The sequence below is a fragment of the Mustelus asterias genome, chromosome 6 (assembly GCF_964213995.1).
Source record: "Mustelus asterias chromosome 6, sMusAst1.hap1.1, whole genome shotgun sequence".
NCBI lineage: Eukaryota > Metazoa > Chordata > Chondrichthyes > Carcharhiniformes > Triakidae > Mustelus > Mustelus asterias.
The window spans coordinates 20,797,788-20,813,592 of record NC_135806.1 but is presented as its reverse complement, the minus strand read 5'-3'; positions in this window follow the sequence as shown (position 1 = coordinate 20,813,592).

Sequence of the window (15,805 nt, the reverse complement as noted above, 5' to 3'; positions counted from 1 at the left end):
ATTCAAGTCAAATTATGGGCCCGATTTTACCAAAACTTCGTGCCCATTTTTGGGCGTGATATCGCGTAAAGTTGGGCGTCGGGCCTATACCGCGATCTGCACCTGATTCCGAGCAGATCGCGGCTTGACCGACACCCGATTAGCATGCATTTAAATCGACTTAATGAACCGCGCGCCCAACCCTACTGCAAAATCCCACTTTACCGTCTTCTGGCCCATTCCGAATCCGCGCTTTTAGCGACCTGCCGAATAAAAGTCCGAAGCGGATTTCTATTCTGCAGGGGAACCTCCGAAGCGCTCTCTGCCCTTGTGAAGTCACCATCCTCCTCGACCATCGGGTGTCGGTAAAGCAACGATCTGCTCGGAATCGGGTGCAGATCGCGGTATAGGCCCGACGCCCAACTTTACTGCGATTTCGCGCCCAAAAACGGGCGCAAAGCTTTGATAAAATTGGGCCCTTAGGGCCTGATATTACCATTTTGAGTCTATGTCTGGATTATTCATTTTGAAATACTCTGAAATTGAAATCTGCACTGCACATATACTACAGCTGCTTCAAATCAGTTGAAACATGAGTATGCATTACCGCTTCTTTAAAAACAGCAGTTCTGAATAATCTATTTGTTTTTCCCTTGTGTGGGATTTTACATATCCATTAAAGCATTATTCGGGATTCTTCTAAAGAGTGAATTTGACACCACAAACATTTCTGTTCTGACCCCTGAGTAAACATCTTGGGGAACATTTCTGCCACATAATATTTTTTAATGAGGAGTGGCACTTGTGCAGATGCACAGTCGCAATTTTTCTGGGAGATGGCAGATGAGCTTGCTCATAATTTATTTATGGTGGCACAGTGGCTAGCACTTCTGCCTCACAGCGCCACAGACCTGGGTTCGATTCCTGGCTTGGGTCACTGCCTGTGTGGAGTTTGCATGTTCTCCCCATGTCTGCGTGGGTTTCCTTCGGGTGCTCTGGTTTCCTCACACAGTCCGAAAGATGTGCTGGTTGAGTGCATTGGCTATACTCCCTCAGTGTACTCAAACAGGTGCCAGAGTGTGGCGACGAGAGGATTTTCACAGAAACTTCATTGCATGTCAATGCAAGCCGACTTGTGAGACTAATAAATAAACTTAAAAAACTTAATTAACATAGCTGTTCCATGGGTGTCAAAAATGTACGTGCGTGTGTGTTGCATGTGCGTGCATGTGGAATTCTCCCACCTAGAGCCAAGCCCTGTAACGGGATGGACAGTGCTTCCTGCTGCGGAGACTGGTGGGAAACCACACCATATCTTCTAGCCCTGACCTCATTAATTGTGCATCCAGTTTTTTTTTTGCCATATTCTGTGGCAGGCGGGCTTGATGGCACTTTACCCACTGTCATATCTGGATACCATATTTTAAAAGGCACCCGATATCACTGATCTCAACGATGACAGTGAAACTGCAAGATTCACCTGATAGATGCTCACCCCACCCATGGCTGTGGTGGTCCAGACACACTGGTGGCCTCCATCCCGAACTCCAAAGCCACTGGGATATCCACCCCCTCACCCCAGGATATGTTGCCCAATTGAAGGCTAGCAGCTCAGCTGTCTCTGCAGGGCCATTTTACAGGTCCCCATCTCCCAGCCACTCCCAGAGTCCAGTCCCATATAGATGAGAATGTAAAGGGGCCAAGAGCAGATCCTTAGATGATACCAGAGGTGACCGTGTGGGAGGAGAAAAGAAAGCATTTGCTGGTGATTCTGAACTGGGTATGTACTATCCCACCCAGGTGGACAGAGTTGAAGGAGGATAGTGGGGTCAATAATGTCAAAAGGGGTAGACAGTTCAAGAAGGATGATGGGGGATAATTTACCACAGAGGATAGCATTTGTAATTTTGACAAGAGCCATTTCAGGAATGTGGCAGATGTGGAACCTGACTGGATGAATTCAGACATACGGTTCTGGGAACGACAATCACAGATATAAGGGTTTACAGGAAAAAAAGGCTGGAGATGGGGCTGTAACAATGGTAGTAACAATGCACGGAAAGGGATGATGGGAACAAATTTGAAGGAGAGCTCAGGTACAGTACTTGAGGAAATCTGGAATTTGCTCCCCCATAGTGCTGTGTGTGCTGGGCAATTTTAAATCTTCAAGGCTGAAATCAATAGATTTTTCTCGAAGATTATCATTCAATATGGAACAATGGCAGGTAAATGAAGTGCAAGGTATAGATCGGCCATGGATCTCACTGAATGATGAGAAAGTCAACAAGAGCTGATTGGCCTTTCCCTGTTGGCTGTGAAGCAGCGGTCAGAGTCCATCTGAGTACATTTTTAAATCAGGATTCAATTTTCTCAAAGCATTTGCAGAGAGAAACAGAATTCATGTCTCCTACATCAAGTAAATTATATCAAATAGAACTTCAGAAGACCGACTTTTCTCAGTGCACTTTCCATCCCACTTGCTCTGATTCATCCTTCAAAGCTCTTGAAACAACCGCAGTTGTCCAAGTCATTGCTGGAGAACAGTGCAACAGGAAAGTGCAAAACAAAACAGTCAGTATTTCCAATGATGCTAAGTGGCTTTGTTCTTCACACCATTGTACTCGAAATTGATTTTCCAATTTGTGTTCAGGTGAGAGTCTGCTGAGCATTTGGCATAATTTAATTATTTTTGATTTCGCTTTTATGAGCAGAACTCACATTACATAAAACTTTTACTCCCATATCTCGGAGTCTCTACAATTTTTTCAAATGTCTGCATACCGCATATATGAGAGATGACAGTAAGAGAGAAATTGAAAATCGAGTACTCCCAGGTAAGGCATGAATAGCTTCCCATATATTATTCTGACAATGTGTCTCAACAGTTAACTCGGAGAACTACTCCCTTTTGCACCAAAGTAATATTTCAAATTCACACACACACACTCTGTTTTTCTGGTTTATCGGTGTAAAATTATAATACTGGAACTGAAGGCAGTTAACGTGGAGGTGGAATTATCTTCAAAGAGAGCTCGATTGAGAATGAATCAAATTCACATAATAGGAATGGCAGAACCACAGAATAGCTATTATGGAGGTAGGTTAAATAATAGTCTTTCACTTGACTAATGCACCTATTACCCCTCACCCTGGAGGCATGCAAACGCTGTTTCCCTCCCAGATTCTACTGTATTTATACAGCAGTGCTCTGTGTTTCTAGGCAACTATCATACTAATGTATGTGAGTCACTTCATGCAATTCCTAACTTTGACCTACTTATTGACAGGAGTCCATCAGCTTTAGTGGAATCAAAGTCACATCAGTTAGTAGATGTTTTTAATGCGATGCATAAAATCTTAGGCCCTCTGCTGGTCTAGTTATAAGAGAGTTAGGCATTATTTCTCCCTCAGCCATCTGGTTAAATAGGCCTTTCCTATAGTTTTCTAATCACGTTAAGGGTGGCATGGTGGCAGTGGTTAGCAGTGCTGCCTCACAGCACCAGGGACCCGGGTTCAATTCTGGTGACTGTGCAATCTCCGCACAGACAATCTCCTCGTGTCTATGTGGGTTTCCTCCGGGTGCTCCGGTTTCCTCCCACAGTCCAAAGATGTGCATGTGAGATGGACTGGCCGTGCTAAATTGTCCCTTAGTGTGTAGATTAGGGGATTAGTGGGGTAACATGTGTGGGATTATGGGGATAGGGGGCAGGTTGGGCCTGGTTAGGATGTTGGTGCAGACGTGATGGGCTGAATGGCCTCCTTCTGCTCTGAAAGGATTCTATGAATATTCATATTGTGACAAGTTGTAAACCAGTTTAGCTGAACATTCAGTGCCAATTTTGAGGTATTATAAGAAAGAGGAGAGAAAGTTCATACCACAGAAATATGAATAATGGTGATAGTTTGAAGAGTAAATGGGTCAGAAGAATGACACTTTGCAATGTTGTGGAAGGCAGGACATTAGTGTTGAAGAGAGCCAGAAGTTGTTGACTTTGATGGCTGAGATTTTGCTGGAGGTGAGCAGGCCCTTTCTTTAGCAATTGGACTGTGTTCCCTCGTCCTTCTGCTCATTATTTTTCTATCCCCAGCGTGTTGCCAGAAGTGTGAGCTGATAAATGAGGGACCTTGATCGATGGTCAGACCAACTGTTCCTCAGCTTAAGCATTGAGAATGAAACAGAGGAACAGTGGAGGAGGAAATAGACTGAGTGAGAGTTCCATCAGAGAGGGAAAGAGAAATCAAGGCTAGAATATTCCCCTCCTGTCAGCGGCGGGGTTCATGGTGGCAGGGGACAGAGAATGAGATGGGAAGGAAAAAAAATCAGCTTCACAAAGACGAGAAATGATGGCAGGATTTTTGTGGTCTTGACTGTCATGACGGGATAATGGCAGGTTGCCATTCAAGCTGAAGGTCGCCGGGAACAAACTTAGCATATGATTAATGTTATTGAAATCAGCAAAAGATTTTTCTGATTTTTGCACAGATGGAAACACATGGCCACAAGGCATAATTAGTAAAATGGGGTATAATTATTGGTGTTGAAACTCACAATATAATGGTTTTAGTCCATTGTTGCTGATTTTTCGATGGTTCTGTTTGGGCTGTCTTGTTTTTCTGAACTTCAATACAAATACATAGGAACATTATGTGGCATTTGTCCCAGAAATGTTTGAATAGTGTAACTTTGGTTTGCTTGGAACTGTTTAAACTCTTCAAAATTCTGGTTGTTGGTGAAGTGGCTGATATATTTTTGTTAATTATAAGATTCTGGTTTAAAAGCTAAAATTGATCAGAATAGCAGACTCCCTGCCCCCCCATCGGATATCGAGAGTGGGTGGTATTAGCGGGCATGGGGGCTGTGATAGGTGTGGGCTCATCAGGGAGAGAAGGATGATGGTGATGGGCTCTATAGTGACGGGGGTGGTTTAAGGGTGATTCATGGGAAGGTGAAGGTAATTCCAGGGGTTGGAGGATGGCTGGTGCTGGAGGGAAGGGTGGAAGGTGTTGGAGATGGTTTGGAAGGTGACATGTACTATCCTGAGGTAAAGACAGATCAGGGTGTTGACACCTTTGATGTCCTACAGAAAAGTGCGAGATGGGAAGAAGGGCTTTGGGTGGGTGGAGCTGAAGGTAATCTGAACTGGATAATTGAAGGAGGACCCTGATTAAAAATCCTGACAAGGTAATTATCTCTTTATACTGTCTGGGAATGAGTGGAGGGAAGGAGAATCCTGTGAGTGGGAGGCTTCTCGTACGTGGCTCGCATGAGCCTTGATGAAGAGAAATGGCTTCATGTGCAGACATCATTCAAGGTAAATAGACCCAGCCTTGATTCCCCAATGGAAGCCAGGGAACTGGTGGGTGGGAGGGGGAACGGGAGCAGCAAGAAAAACCCAGGAGACCTTCATGAGATGCAATAAATCGTATATTTACAAAAGATGCAATGACTACAATGATTGTACACCGGTGCCACAAATGTGAACTTAATATTACTTCTTAATTTTTCTTACCCTGCCATTATGTCTATGTGCTTCCTAACATTCACAGCAGAGGGGGAGGTAGCCTGTTGCTAACTATACTCTGTTGTCTTTGATGATTTTGGCAGCGTCTTCTGAAGGGCCAAGGCCTTCATTAGGTCTCCTGCTATGAAGCAGTCTTGGAGGCTGATTCGGTTTCAGAGAGGACTTGGAATGTCCTGGAGTATCCTGAAGTGTCCTATTAGGAGTGTCCTGGATGGAAGCCTAATGCTATTCTTTTAGGTGCCCAAGGTTCCCTCCCTGACTCTTTGAGGAGAATAGACACCTGGAGGAAGGTTGATATGCCCCATCCCACTCTCGCTCACTGCTGCAAAAGCTTACCCATGGCTGCAACAGAGGAACGCAGGTCTGAGCACGCCTCCATCAGAAACTGGGAGTTCTGCTGGACAAGGCTCTCCATGGCATCTGCCATCTTCCCTATAGAGACTTTGATGTGCTCACACATTGGAGCTTCTATATCAGGGAGGATGTGGGTGGATTCCTCCACCTCATGCATGCCACTCTGTTGAGGAACTCTGACATCTCTACCCTGTGTTCCTCTGCATCTTGCCGACACAGCAGCATCTTGCCCATGGCCGTTCCCAAAGGCTTAGCAGGGGCCTCTTCTCCATCAGATCGCCGAGTGTCAAGGACCTTGGCTGTCACTGCCTCCTCCTGCTGTGGACATCTGTCTATGAGGTGACCACTAGAGTGTGAGCCCATGCCTCAATTCGATCAAGTAGTCCACCGAGGTGTATTTTGTTTGGGCTGGTGGTGGTGAAGATGAATGCTGTGACTGCTGTACAGGTGAAAAGTCACCCTCGTCCTCTTTTGAGCTCTCCTGCAGGCGAGGCCTGAGTTTAGGTCTTGGATCTGGCCTCACCCTTTTCCTGCTGGTACCTGGAATGGAAAGAATAGAGAATGAGTGACTGCTAAGACTGCCTCCTATCTAGCACGTTGCCTCACCCTCAGCTACCAGTTTACAGTGATTAGAAATGCTTCCATACTGGACTCTGGTGAAGGTCAACCTCACCGTTGGCACAGGCATGGTGACGGTCTTCCCCTACCAGCTTGGCAGCACACTGCTCATTTTGTCTGAGGGGACAGATGTTGGGCATGCCCCTCCCGTCTTCTCCCTCTCTTGTCTAAGTTGCGTTGTCATCTCTTGCATAAAGATAGATAGCTGGATTATGGGCACTCCTAATGCAGGACCAGATCGCATGCTGTGAGGTTGCTGGGTCTGTGGCTGATATGTGACATTGTGGCCATAAGTGAATTGATAACATGAGCACAGAGCAGTTTCACCTGAGTGTAGATTTCACTGGAGTGCAAAGCAATTCGGTGAGAGTAAACTGGGGCTAAGTGATACAATACATCAGGGAGGCAGAAAGTAATCTGGACATTTTGTTCCAGGAGGCAATCATACCCCTTCAGGTTAAGTTGTGTGACATGGAGGCACAATGGTTAGCACTGTTGTCTCACAGCGCCAGGGACCCAGATTCAATTTGGGCCTTGGGTCACTGTCTGTGTGGAGTTTGTACACTCTCCCAGTGTCTGTGTGGCTTTCCTCCAGTGCTCCAGTTTCCTCCCACACTCCAAAGGTGTGCGAGTTAGATGGATTAGCCATGCTAAGTTGTCACTTAGTGTTAGGGTGATTAGCGGGGATAGGGCCCAGGTGGGATTGTTGTCATTGCAGCTCGGATAGGCCGAATGGCCTCCTTCTGCACTATAGGGATTCTATGAAGTACTTCAGATTTGGTCTGGTTCAGGGACTGGAGGGTGTGACTATGAATGAGACAGGTGTGGGGATCCAGAAGGTAGCATTGGAGGAGTCTCAGTCCTGTGCAATGGGTGCAAGGTTCTTGCAGCCTGTGTGGACAAGAGCAGTGACTACATCGCACATTATGGTATAGGGAGAACATTCATATTCAATAAGAAAAAGAGGAATATTTGTAGTGGACAGTATAGTTTGTGGGAATAGATACTGTTCTGTGCAACTGAGAGCATGAGTTCAGAAGGCTGGGTTGTCTGCCCGGTGCCAGGGTTAAGGACATCTTCCCGGGGCTGAAGGAAAACTTGGAGTGAGAGGGGAAATATCCAGTTACCATGGTGCATGTGGGTACCGAATTGTGCAGCTGTCAAACCAGAATGTTTAAGACTGGTATTGTCATGGTTACTTGAGGGTGAGGCTGTGTGAAGATCAGAGGTCCAATTTTGAGAGTGAAGACATCCACCCCTGCCTACCCCCTGCCACCCATTGCTGAGGGTATCTATGCACAGTGAAAAGCAACTCAGTCTGGATGTGAACATTGGTTTAAGAGTGAGACTTAACATTTTGTGCCCCCTTTTCCATAACTAAAGCTCTGAGACTGCACCCATGCCATCTCAGAGCTTCCGCATCTTCTTAATCTTAAATTCCCCCCTGCTACTTCTCGGTGTTCCCCCAGATTACGCATCTTAATGGAGGCGGCCAGCTGCTTCCTACACCCTCTGGCCTGTGATGCGGGGGTCCTCTGGAGATCCCGGACCTGGAGGGACAACTTTCAGGTGTCACAGGTGATGCCGTGTCACCCTGTTCTGCCCGCTGTCCAGGAGGGGGGATTTAAAAGGAACGGAGAATGGCAGGGTCTCTCTGGTGGGAGGGCCTGAGATGGGCATCAGTGCTTCCTCCTCCCGCAGGGTGCTCGGTGGCCCTCGGGTTACTCCATGGGACGGAGAGGCAACTGGAGTGAGCTCCAAAAGCCTCAAACTCACTGGCAATGTCAGTCCTGGAGGCCCACCATTATCTGAGCCATATTGGCGATGCCCTCAGCCATGGTCCTCTGTGACTGTGCTATTCTGGCGCTGCCCTCAGCTATCTCTGGTGTGACTGGTCCAGCTCTGGAGCGCCGCTGCAATGTCCAGCTGTGCCTGCACCATAACCCTGTTGTCCTGCACCTTAGCCATGGGCATCACAAAGTGGGCCAAGCCTTGGACATCATGGCTTGGATGTCTTGCCCCAGGCTTTCCACTGCAAGCACCATTTCTTGCGAGAGAAGCCTTCTGGATTCCTCCAGGGTGGCATTGCAGTTGCTGGAAGTTTGCTGACAACGCAGAGGGACCTGGGTGTGCAAGTCCACAGATCCTTGAAGGTGACGTCACAGGTGGAGAAGGTAGTGAATAAGGCATATGGCATGCTTGCCTATAGGACGGGGCATAGAGTATAAAAGTTGGGGTCTGATGTTGCAGTTGTATAGAACGTTGGTTCGGCCGCATTTGGAATACTGCGCCCAGTTCTGGTCGCCACACTACCAGAAGGACGTGGAGGGTGCAGAGGAGGTTTACCAGGGTGTTGCCTGGTATGGAAGGGCTTAGTTATGAGGAGAGATTGGGTAAACTGGGGTTGTTCTCACTGGAAAGACGGAGGATGAGGTGTGACCTAATAGAGGTGTATAAAATTATGAAAGGCATAGATAGGGTGAACGGTGGGAAGCTTTTTCCCAGATCGGTGGTGATGTTCACGAGGGGTCATAGGTTCAAGGTGAAGCGGGGGAGGTTTAACACGGATATCAGAAGGACATATTTTACACAGAGGGTGGTGGGGGCCTGGAATGCGCTGCCGGGCAAGGTGGTGGAGGCAGACACACTGGGAACTTTTAAGACTTATCTAGATAGCCACATGAACGGAGTGGGAGTGGAGGGATACAAAAGAATGGTCTAGTTTGGACCAGGGAGCGGCGCGGGCTTGGAGGGCCGAAGGGCCTGTTCCTGTGCTGTATTGTTCTTTGTTCTTTAACCCCTCCTATAAGGCCTGGTTTTGCTTTTGCATCTGCACAAGCACTATGATGAGCTTTTCCCGAGGACCTGCCTTGGGGGAAGCTGGTTCCTGGCACAAGCAGCTGTTGACTCGCTTGGAACTTCCTACCTCCAGCAACTGTGTGGTAATCACCAGAGATTGCCCCAGAAGCCTGACCACTAACATGTCGCACCGTGGTGAGGGCCTCTGTGCTGGTGGATGGTGCTGGTGAAAGCTGTGCCGAGAATCTGGTGACCTCCGCGGAGCTGTTGGCTGGGGTGGTCTGAGGGATCGGACAGGAGACTACAAGCCCGGATGGCCAGGCCTCATCTGATGGAGGTCCTGGAAGAAAAATGACATGGGGTCAGCTGTTGGGAATATCAAGGGTGTGGAAAATGATCGATTCACTTGAGATAAGTCAACTGGAGAAAGGTGCATTTGACTCTCTCTTGCTCATAGGAACATAGGAGTTAGGAGCAGAAGTAGGCAAATTGAACCCCTTGAGCCCGATGTCAGCCCTATTCAATCATATCGTGGCTGATCTCTCCCTGGTCTCAAATCTACCTCCCCACCTGTTCCCCATATCCCGCTTTCCCTTTCTTTATGAGAAGCATTCCGACATCAAGTTGACTACTGCTTGCTCAGGGTCACCCCCGTGATTTCTCCACAAAGGGGCTGAGATCATGTAGCTTATGCATGCCCCTGTCCATCTTCCCAAGCTCCCTCCTGTTGTGGGGTATCTTGTACTATGGGGACACAAAGAGGACATTGTGAGATGGTGGCCTGGTGGCTATGGAAGGCTTCCCAGCAGGTGGCATGTGTGAGCACTGTGACTAGCCTGTAAGGCATTAGATTAGGTTGAATGGGCCCTGCTGAGCACTGCCAGTGCCGATGGGAAGCACTCTGGTTTTCCAGCTGGTGTGGGCACTTTGAGCCAATTTGGGTGAATGATGTCCATTGGGCGGGATCCTTTGGCCGCCCTTGCTCCAAGGCCAGAAATTCCCACGTGAGGTCAACAGACCTTTACATGGTCCGCCCCCACCCGCTACAATTTCCATGGTGGGCGGGGTGGGAAAATTCCACCCATTATGTCAATGTCAGGACTACAAAGGATTTGTGGCCTTTATTGCAAGGAGAATAGAGTATATAATGAGGAAAGTCTTGCTATAACTTGAGGCAACACCTAGAGAGCTGCATGCAGATCTGGCCTTTCTATTTAAGGAGAGACATACTTGCATTATTGGCTGTTCAGAGAAGGTTCACTAGTTTGATTCTTGGAATGAAGGGGGCTGTCTTATGAGGAAAGGTTGAACATGTTGCATCTATAGCCATTAGAATTTAATTGAAATCTGAAATTCTGAGGGGGCTTCCTCTCTTGGTGGAATCTAGAATTGGATCTTATGTTCTTAGTGTTCTTCATGATGAAATTAGATTGAAGTGACTGTACATAGTGAAATAAATGGGCTTTAAGTAATAGTCCTGTACAAACCAGTTTCCCTTTCAAACAATCTTTTTATTTGATCGACATGGATGACTCCATATATGCTAAAATTAAGACGTCTTATATGTCTTCAATTTCCTAGTGCTTTCCGTTGAATGCGTCATTACACATACATCAGTACACAGTTATATTTACGTGAATGGTCAGTCTTATCTGACTTGTATTCTTGTTTGAACACAATCCTTGTTGTCAGGAAAAGAAACGTTTTCCTGAGAAATAATATCCCATATCTCATTAAGATTGACTACACTAGGTGTATTTTATAATGGAGATTCCAGCTCAAATTGAACATTTTGAGCATTTTGCTATTTGCACAGTTGTTGCTTTGCTTTTTCATCGTCCCTGATTAATAGTGATGTGTTTTATCTCAGCATAAATTAAACAAAATTCCTGTAACTTCTTGTCATGATGATATCTGATTGCTAATTAAATGAACATTAGACACTATATGGGACTCGGATAAGATACTGTGAAGTACATTCTGAATTATATATGATGGTCACCTGACCTGGGGGTTGAAAGTCAGATAGCACAAACTAGGGAATTAGCCAGCATGGCGGAATTAATGATGTTGCTCTTGCAGTTAGATCTGTGAATTTGAGTGTTGTTCTTTCAACACTTCTTGACTTCAAGATCAGGATGGATTTGGGGAAAATAGATCAGCAGGCTAATCAAAAATAAATGTGTCCCGTGTTTTGTTCCCCAATTGAGTCTTGCGCGCATTGAGGGTAATGTTATAATTCTGATGGCAGCCTTCCAATCATTTATTCAGAGCATGCAAAATGAATAACAGGAAGCTTCGCTGCTCATTTTGCATATCAGAGACACTCCTTGTTGACAGGGCACCAGGGATCTGCACACACGGTTGAAGCATTTCACTGATAGACACAGCCACATTGAAACTGGCTGGTTGGGGTTATGTACTGCAGTCCTGTATTTAAAATGTACTATTTGAACAGTGCTCTAAAAATATGCGCACACTGGGCTTCTCATTTAAAACAAAGTCTGAGGCAAATTATTCTCAGTGGCAGCTTCACCTGCCTACGTCTCATGCTGTTCCCACTGCCACATTCAGACATTGAAGCTTTCATGTTGCAAAATTCTGTGGCAGCATGGAATTTTCACTCAACAATGGGAATAATGAGAGAATCGGGCTTGGAGATCAGCATACCCAGTTAACACTGTTCCTAATTTTACAGCAATTACTAACACTGACCTCAGCTGATTCTCTCATTTGTGCTCCTTTCGAATGAAACTCTCTCTCTCTCGGGGGCGGGGGGCTGCAAACCTTACTTTTTCTCAGTGTTTGAGCTCAAAAATCCAAGTGTCACATGTTCTAATGGTTAATTTGCAATCACGGTGGCACAGTGGTTAACACTGCTGCCTCACACCGCCAGGAACCCAGGTTTAATTCCCGGCTTGGGTGGTTGGAGTTTGCATGTTCTCTCCTGCGTCTGTGTTGGTATCCTCCGGGTGCTCCAGTTTCCTTCCACAGTCCAAAAGACATGCTGGTTAGACCCATTGGCCATGCTAAATTCTCCCTCGGTGTACCTGAACAGGCACCGGAGTGTGGCAGCCAGCGGATTTTCACAGTAACTTCATTGCAGTGTTAATGTTAGCTTATTTGTGATGAATAAATAAACAATAATAATCAGTCAAGTACATGCGGAGACCAAATGGAAAGAATATTCTCTTCTAAAGAGTAATAGTCAGTTACTGTATTATTAGATGTCTGATAGACATCTCTATATTTACTAAATGATCAAGTATGCACATTTTATAAATATTGCCTCTAACACGCTACATTAAAGATAATACATTAAACTAATACCTGTTAGCTTTGCATGAAAGAATACTTGAGCTCTTGAGTTACAGATCCAAGAAAGTGAGGAGAGCAACATGCTACTGAAGCAAATACAAATTAGAATTTAAATAAATTTCCTAACTTACATTTGTTTGGGTTTGTTTTGAAAGATTGTAGAATCCGACAGTGCAGAAGGAGGCCATTCAGCCCCTCGAGTCTGCACCGACCACAATCCCACCCAGTTCCTATCCTCATACATTTGCCCTAGCTAGCCCCTCTGACACTAAGGGGTAACTTACCATGGCCAATCCACCTAACGCGCACATCTTTGGACTGTGGGAGGAAACCGGAGCGCCCGGAGGAAACCCACGCAGACACGGGGAGAATGTGCAAACTCCACAGTGACCCAAGCCGGGAATCGAACCCAGGTCCCTGGCGTTGTGAGGCAGCAGTGCTAACCACTGTGCTGACGTGCGGCCCAAAAAGATGGTATTCAAATAAAAGATTCAAATATAAAAGAGGAATGTCTAAATTGGTTCATCAAATCCCTGCGTGTCCAACCTCCTGCTGTGAATTTATCTGTAATCATAAACTTGAGCTCAATAAGTAGCTGTTTGGTTGCGCACAGTGGGTTCAATTCCAGTCTAAGGTGATTGTCTGTGTGGAGTTTGCACGTTCTCCCCATGTCTGCGTGGGTTTCCTCCGAGTGCTCGGATTTCCTCCCTCAGTCCAAAGATGTGCAGGCTTAGGTGGATTGGCCATGCTAAATTACTGCCTCATGTCCCAAGATGTGTTGGTTAGGGGAGGGTTAGTGAGGTAAAGGCATTGGGATGGGGGGTGGGCCTGGGTCAGATGCTCTGTCAGGGAGTCGGTGTAGAAAATGTTAAAGAAGCAATATCTTCATGAAATACATCAGGAATAGAGGGGGGACTGAGTAAATGGACTATGTGTAACCACATTCTGTTTGAAGTGTACAGAACTTCATGGGTTTTCTGAAGCTTAAATTACTTTGCATTAGAACTATTGCTGTGAAGCCAAGAGAGTCAGAAACTGAAAACATTTGCTTAATCTGCATAGCATTGAACCGAAGGAGGTATAGGCGATAGTAAATTAAAAGTTCAGTTCACCTTTGTAAATGGAGATTTATTCTCCACCCTTGTCTCTACTCACTCCAATATATTTTTTAAAATTGTAAATGCATTTGGTGTTTTTATCATAATAATAATAATGATTTATCAAATTTCAAATTGCTCTCAAATTTGCAGGGATGAACATTACTTACTGGGGGACAAACAATGAAACATAACCAGTCATATTATTTTGAACATTTTGAACAATCCAATAAAATTATTTTTGCTAAACTAGCTTGTCCACATAAAATAGTGCCGCTGTAGAGAAGGAATGTTTGTATTCAACATGAATCCAAAAATTAAAATAGGGAAAAAATATATAATTTTGCATTGAGGGGATTCATGTGTATCTGTCATTTATTGAAGAATAAAATTTGGCTCTATTCCGGAGAAGAATAAATTCTTTTGTGAAGGTGATTTATGAATGAATGCAACTTGTGTGTCATATATGCAGGTCAGTTTGGAAATCCACCATTTCCAGATAACTGGGTATCACCAGGGTCCAGTTTGTAAATGATAGTTAATGAGTAATGAGAGATTCCATCTCAGTGATACGTAACAATTGCATTTAGTTAAAAGCAGAAAATAATTACAAATGCTAGGATTATAAAAGAGCATCTGAAAAAAGGGATTATGCCCAGAGCACTCAGCCTAAAATATTTTCTCATTGACTAATGGAGAAGCTCAAAGTCCTACTTGTACAAAAGCAACTAGCTATGATTACCATGCCAGGCCCCCAGGTCACAAATAACCTCACTCAAGTATCAAATAGTATATCTTCAGCAAGCTCCCGTTATGTTCTGAGACTGAAATCCTTTGAGCCCTCTGTGCTAACCATGGTATTCCAATTCAAGTCATAAAGTTCAGCATTGGGCTGGTCTCAGATCAATCTACTTCAACTTCAATTGGATGGTCATTGAAGGAAAGTGACATGATTTGAATTTCGACCAAAATGTGAAATTCAGGTTGAAGTTGTTTTTATGCTGCATCTCAAGTGGTAGATGGCTGAGTCACATTCAGTTCCGACTAATCAAAGGTTACCTCTGCTTGTCTTTACAAGAAATATCTTCAGGGGAGCCCTAACCAACTTAAGTATGTAACAACTTGATACACACTCCAGATATTAAATGAGCCATTTCATTACCTACATGTAGAAAATGGATTAAGATTTGCCATTTACATTTGAGAGGTAGTGTGTCAGATGACTGATGAAGTGCACTTAAAGTTGTCCTGCATAAACCAACTTAATTAATCTTGTTCAAATCCACCATTCTAACCATCTGAATCACATGATAATATAGTTGAAGTGTTTTATTACTTTCCACTTGCCAAAGGCACAAATGCTTCAATAAGACATAAAGATCGATCATTAAACAATTTTATTTAAATGTAATTTATATTTATGAACAACAACATATTGGCAAGAACAAAACTATAGGGCACAATTCTCCCATTTTCACCCCAAATACTCCCGCCCAGTGGGAAAACTGAAGTGTTTCCCATTGGCATCAGCAGTGCCTGACAGGTGGGATTCACGCACCCTAACCATTTAAATTTATGCATCCTGGGAATCACATCCATCAGCCTGGCTTTACAGAGATTGGGGCACCATTTTTAAAGGGCGCTCTGATCTCCGCGCTGACATACAGGCCCTCCCCTCACCCCCCACAACTAACATGGTATCCCCCCCCCCCCCCACCGCTGAAAGAATGGGTCACCCCCTCCCCCCATACCAAACGACATGCAGGTGACTCAACCCCAGCCTCCCCTCAATCTATCCACAGTGTTTTTAAACTTGCAGCCTTTGATTGACAGGTTGAATATTTTATGAGGTTTAACTTCCTCTTTTCTTACCGCAATGTTTACAAAGCACTCGAGATGCATTCAGCCGTGGAGGGAAAGAAAATCAAACAAGGCTCTTTGCTAGTGGGTAAGTAATCCTTACCTGTCAATCAAAGCACTTCAAATGATGCAGACCACACTTTTAACGTTCCAATGTTAAAAGTGGACTCCCCAGTGAAACTGACCATCAAAGCACTTCAAAGGGTTTTCACAGAAGCTGTGGGCTTTAAGAGAAAGCAAGGCATTCTCCTGGGAAAT